Source organism: Nicotiana attenuata, unplaced genomic scaffold (assembly GCF_001879085.1).
Source record: "Nicotiana attenuata strain UT unplaced genomic scaffold, NIATTr2, whole genome shotgun sequence".
Taxonomy (NCBI): domain Eukaryota; kingdom Viridiplantae; phylum Streptophyta; class Magnoliopsida; order Solanales; family Solanaceae; genus Nicotiana; species Nicotiana attenuata.
The window spans coordinates 120,515-126,561 of record NW_017671630.1 but is presented as its reverse complement, the minus strand read 5'-3'; the positions used below and the strand labels follow the sequence as shown (position 1 = coordinate 126,561).

At 32.6% G+C, this 6,047-nt stretch overlaps 1 long non-coding RNA gene across 6 annotated transcripts; it reads right to left on the bottom strand.

The window, feature by feature from the left end:
- Positions 1-498: 498 nt before the first annotated feature.
- Positions 499-4,802, bottom strand: LOC109209394. 6 transcript variants are annotated; one of them, XR_002065341.1, is made up of 4 exons: positions 4,748-4,802; positions 4,452-4,499; positions 3,320-3,407; positions 499-3,211 (listed from the first exon to the last, which is right to left on the bottom strand). It is a non-coding gene; the product is annotated as an uncharacterized LOC109209394 (long non-coding RNA). The 6 variants fall into 6 exon arrangements; XR_002065342.1 differs by lacking the exon at positions 4,748-4,802 and having other exon boundaries at positions 499-912; positions 1,566-3,211; positions 4,452-4,737; XR_002065339.1 differs by lacking the exon at positions 4,748-4,802 and having other exon boundaries at positions 499-1,654; positions 2,989-3,211; positions 4,452-4,737.
- Positions 4,803-6,047: the final 1,245 nt, after the last annotated feature.

Sequence of the window (6,047 nt, the reverse complement as noted above, 5' to 3'; positions counted from 1 at the left end):
ATCTTTGCATCATTAATCCATGTATTAGTATAACTTGTTTTTACCCCAAACGACCCCTTGGAATATTTCAGCATTTGGGGACGAAAGGAATTATAAGGTGGATCGACGCTTAAAACATACATTATGAACAATACTACCAATTCAGCTAAAAGTACCATTTGATAATTAAAAGCAACGAAAGAAATTAGAAAGATAAAAAAGAAAAATAAAGAGCGAGAGGAATAGGCTAGGGTTGTCAATGGATATTTAAAAAATGACTAAATTGACCGAACAGTACCGTAGCGAACTAATTTTAAGTTTCTTTAAATAAAACCGTAGGTTTTAATATAAATTTATAACCATGCCGATAATTAGAGTAAGTTTTTTTATTTAATAAAAATTAATGGAAAAATTCCGACGAATAAATTTACATGTAAAAAATATATTTACTAGATGGCCGGTGCCCGTGCATAGGCGTAGGCGCGACATCATTGTACCAAAGAAGTTAGAAGTTCGACATTGAGAAGATAATTTCATACATGTTTTAACTAACATAACAACGTTTCATTATATATGCACATTCATTTGAGGAACAAAATTGTACAAGATCTGAAATATGTAATGTTGAATTAAGTACTTTCTCTAGCTTGCTCCCATGAGAAAAAGACAAAAAGATGCACCCCTTGTCTCATAAACACCTTCGTCGTTGTTACATCATCTGCTGAAAAAAGGAAAAAGACAGAAACATTAAATCTTGAGGAAACATGGTGTCACACCTTTTTTGAAGTGGACAAGGCATTTCTTAAAAGAATGAGGTGTCATTGCATAATCATGTTGGCAGAAAATTATATAACATAAGAAAATCGTCCAATATCCTATGAGAAAATATGCAGTAGCTCACATGAATCTTAAATTTGTTCCATCTTCCTCAACCTGAGGATCACATATATCAATCAAGCAAGCATTCAATTAAGGCATTCAAAAATAGCAACAAGCATAAAGTATAATCAAGAATTTAACTCTTTGAAATATACTTTTATCATCACTGCAATGACTTGTCAATAATATCATGGTGCATACTAACACAAGGATTACAAAGCTGCAAAAAAAGTGGGTTAATCTAGTAAAAGAGTTCATCTCTAAATTGTTAGAGAATTCCTTTAAGCTTGTTACAAGATCACCTCATTGTTCACTTTCTAAATCAGAACATAGAAAAAATAATTAATATCAATTTTCTTAACATTCATTATGGGAGTGCTTTGTGCAAATGAAGTAGATCAGCTCTGGCACATGCTTTTAAATTTTTGGATAGGTGAATCTAATGAAATACATTTCTTGCGGGAGAGTGCATAAAGTGCTAGCATCCTCTTGTTCCACCACACAACCAACCGACACTCCAGTGTCTTTCTTTAAGCTCTCACATGTTTGACAACAAATAGCCACACGATTTCATAAGACACACAGAACGCGAGTACCACACAACTTTTGAAGTTTTTAGATGATTTATATAAAATACTGACTTGAGCAATACTTTAGTACAACTTCTATTAATACAAATTTCAGCGAAATAGTTTACACCATCCTACCTGAGTGGAGAAGTCATTTTGTCTCACTTGCTGGTCTTCCTTGGTCTGAATGCAGATTTGTCTAATGGAACATACTAACAGATGAAAAGCTACATGAAAGTTGCACATTTTTAAGCCAAAGATAAGCATAAAATGGAAGTAGTTCAGCTATATTAAGTCAATTAAGTCCGGGCTTTATTTCATCATTGGAGTGAATTGCAAGTTATACATAATATTAAAATAGAGATTTAGTTTTAAAGTTCACATTATATGACCTATTTGAATCTCCAATTTAAAGATTTTACAGCAATGTAAAAGTGAAGACAACTAAGATAAAAATATGCAGGAAAAATAAGTGCTAGTATAAGTCAGACTTGAGCAGCATAAAGCACATTTATAAGAGACAAAAACAGATTTAATGAACTTATAGGAGAAAGGATGACTCGGAATAAGTAATTAGTACTGGTAGTTAGCTTTTGTTTTTCGTTTCTTTGACTGAGCAATTTATGTGTAGAGATAGATGACTCTAGCCTAAGGCACCTAGAATCTCACTCTAGTAAAAATTTTTGTCGTGCACGTATCCAGTATTCTAGCTTTATTACAGTGATTTCTATGCTCAAGAAACAACTCATTTAGATGAAGATGAAACTCTTTGGAATCTCAATCAAATCTCAATTGATTCAAAGTGCAAATTAGTCTTCACTTCAGATTTTACATTTTTCAGGTTTAAATTTCAAACTTCTTACATTGTTACAAGACAGAAAATTTGAAAAATAGATTCATTCATTTTGACTGTATGCTAAAAGTCTACACAAGCTCTTACACTCTTCTGACAAGTGAAGTTCCATAAGACCTAACCTCCATGTATGTACTCCAAATGTGTAACCTTTCACAAAACAAACAACAGGTATCCAAATGTTTCTTCCTGGATTGACGCATTTATCCTTTTACTTCAGTCTCATCTAAGAAAATTCGGAGTAATACATAAACGTTAAACTTACTGGTAAAGCTAAAGAAACTTTTTCTCTATATTGTGTTCAGGATACGAAGCATAAAAAAGAAAAACCTTAGTGCTTCTTCAATATTTATTCTTTTGGTTCCAAAGTGGTAATAACAATTCATCTAATCAAGTGAGTGAATCAGATAAATTAACTATAGCTTTTTTCGCTTGGTAGAGCTATTTCGTTTATCACTGCATTGTTTTTAAAAAATTGAGTACAAGATAAACCATGTTTACCTAAGAATTCAAGTGTCTATTGTCAACATAAAAACTTTTTAGTTTAAACTTCTTATTAACTCTTGCATGTGATAAAAAAAAAAAAAAAATTAAACCTGAAATTATAAAGGAAAAAAATTATAAAGGAAACAAATAAAAAGAGTTGTATCGTCATGTCAAGGAACTATATCATTTTCAACTCTTACGCTCAAATGAGAGACTCCTTACCTAAGAGGAAATATATGCCTGCGAAGATGTTACAATTGAAAATTCTTTAAACAGGCTAGTGCATCCCAAATAATTTCTACCCTCATCTAGGGAATACCGTGTGAAACTGCATTATACCATATGAAATGGTTAACCAAGAGATAAACATCATGACTATAGGTTATCCATGTTGATACAAAGTCATTCCGCTTATGATATCGTGGCAATGTAACTTCATGCTCATCTGCATAAATAAACTTACTTTGGCAAGAAATATCTATTACTTGTAGTTTTTTAAGAAAATTAAAAAATTTGTTGACACATAGTATAGAGTAGTATATAGAAATCACACCTACTATAGCAACAACTAAAGCCTTCCAGAGAGATTTATAAAGCTAGTCGGCATATGAGGATGGGTTTGCCATGATGTCATATAGTACCTAACCAATTGAAGGGACCAAGAGAAAAAAAATAATCACCATCTTCACAAACTAATCACATCATCCACATCTGACATATATAACGAACATGCTAAAAGGATGATGGCAAGTACCTATTTCTCAAGTAATCACAATATACAACTATCACATTAAAAGGAAACTACAGAAATCATGCAAATTAGTTTCACTTGACATATGTATATGTTACAATGTAAGCAAGTGCAACTCACGGATGGAAAATATTAGTTGTTACGTTAAGAATTTACTTGAAGTATAAGTGCGAAAGGGTGGTTGAGAAAAAAGGAATTCTGTGTTAGTTACATGGAGCTAAAAAGAAATTCTGTGTAGAAACAACGGTTACATGGAGCTAAAGTTAGAGCTTCGGACTCTTGCATACCGAAATAAACAATTCTATTGTGATGGTACAAACATTCTTCAATTCTTATTTTCTTCTTCATCCCTTTCTAGAAGTAGCACAACTCCATAGAGATTATCTTTCGCAACTGGGAAAAAAATGATTCAAGGAACAAGGGAAGAGAGGCACACATACATAGATACAGGAATTCTATAGCAAATCCTCGTAGAAAATCCATTGCAAATTTAGAGATGGCGAAATATAAATAATAAATATATGACTCTCTAAAAGCTGGAACAAAGATCAATTGCAGAAAGGAATGCAAGCATCTCGTACAATTAGCGGCATTACCACGCCACTGGTAATAGATTTTGGGCTGCCATGTTTTACATTATATCCAAAATCTTTTTCAACACAATCTACACTTAAGCAATGAATTGGAGATTTCAAAGCACATGTTGAATACTATTCAGAGAAACAGATAGGCATGAAATACCGCTCATAATTTAATAATGTGAGATAAACTCTTGAAATTACCCTTTTTTTTCTTATCAATAATATCCACAATCAGGTGACTATGATGGCTACTGGAATTCCAAGAGAAGAAGCAAGAAAAAATCATTTCATGAGTACTCCCGGTGCATGTTTGAATAAACAAAGAAAAATGTAAAGAAACGAATAGAGAAAACCTTTTCCTTAGAATTTCTTCATTTTCCTGCTCCTTAGTAGTGAAGAACCTGAAATGTATTAAAAAAAGATGAACCTGAAAAGTCACAAGAGAACTCCAAGAGAAAATTAAATATTCCAAACAAAAATCGAGCAGAAATGACAGAGCAGAGTGAAGTGATCAACAAAAAGCACATCGAAAAATGCAAAGATTTATGAAGTAATTACAAATGAAAATAGCTCTCAAAATTATAAAGGCGAAACAACTGAAATCCAACAGAATACAGAAAGATGAAGGAAAAAGAGAAAGGAAAGGTACAGAGAAAGAGAAGCAAAAAGAAATAGGCTGAAGAAGAAAGAAATCCATATGGTTATGGGAGTCAAAAACTCGTCTACAAGAGACGGTGGAATCCAGATGTCCCACATTAATAAAAATAATAAAACACGTGTCACCAAGATAAGAGGGCTTTAACACAGAATCAAGCTACAAAAGTACCCTTTAGTAATCAAAATATTACTAAAATGCCATTCGTCGTACACCAAAGCTTCACTTATTATATAGTTAAAAAAATATATTAAGTTTAAAAATTACAATGTATTAAAAGTTTTCTTGGGCCTTGGAATTGTGAAAATGGTTTATATTTCTGAACCTATAATGTTACTCCTATTGAAACTAAATTATTTCTAGCATATTCACTAGCAAGACACAAGGTATTCTAGCGATTTGTAGCAAACTACAATGTATTGAATATGTTTCCTTTCGTATGATTTAAATTTATTTTTTTGAATATTTGATCTTTTATAGGCTTTATTCTTGAGTTACATCTTGGTTAATATTTTTCACTCGCGTGATTTATATTTTCTTTATCTTTTTTTAGTTTCTTTACCCGTGGAATAGTTGATGATTCTATACTCTGGCCATCTTTCATATTTTCTTAATTACCACCCTTTAAACAGTAAAAATGTCTAGAGAGATTGCTAAGTCCTGTAAATGTGCATATGTTAGTGCATTCTACTACTACTTGTGACTTTTACGTGATATTTTAAAAAATATTGAAAACTAACCGAACCGTACCGATATCGGAAACCGACATGATTGGGACTTTCAAAAAGTCTAATATTGATTATACATAATAAAATTTTAAAAAATAACCGTCCGAACCGAATCCTTAACCCCTAAGTTAGGCTATGGGCAGGAGGCTCTTTATATAATGGAATGCCCTATCTCAGACAAGTAAAATATCAGTTTATTTCCACAAACATTTCCCTTTATCCATTTGGCTGTAAGGCAATCAACAAGGGAACATGAATTGTTCTCATCCAAGAGATTAACCCTGCAGCTTTTGCTCCTTTCTCCGCTTTTCATAGTCCTCCAAAATCCATATATCCACTGCATGCATACTGAAAAAAATGCAAGTGACACAAAGCCAAACAATTGATCGTTCCTTCACTAAGAGAGCCATAGTTCGATGCTCTTTCTTTGAGTTGCACATACTTCCTGGATGAGGCATAGCAGAGAGTTCTTCCTTTTTCAATTCCCAAATCCCATATGCAAGAAATTAAACCACAAACACATGGAACCTCTACTCTAACTGACACTGTCATAACCGTGTTATCAA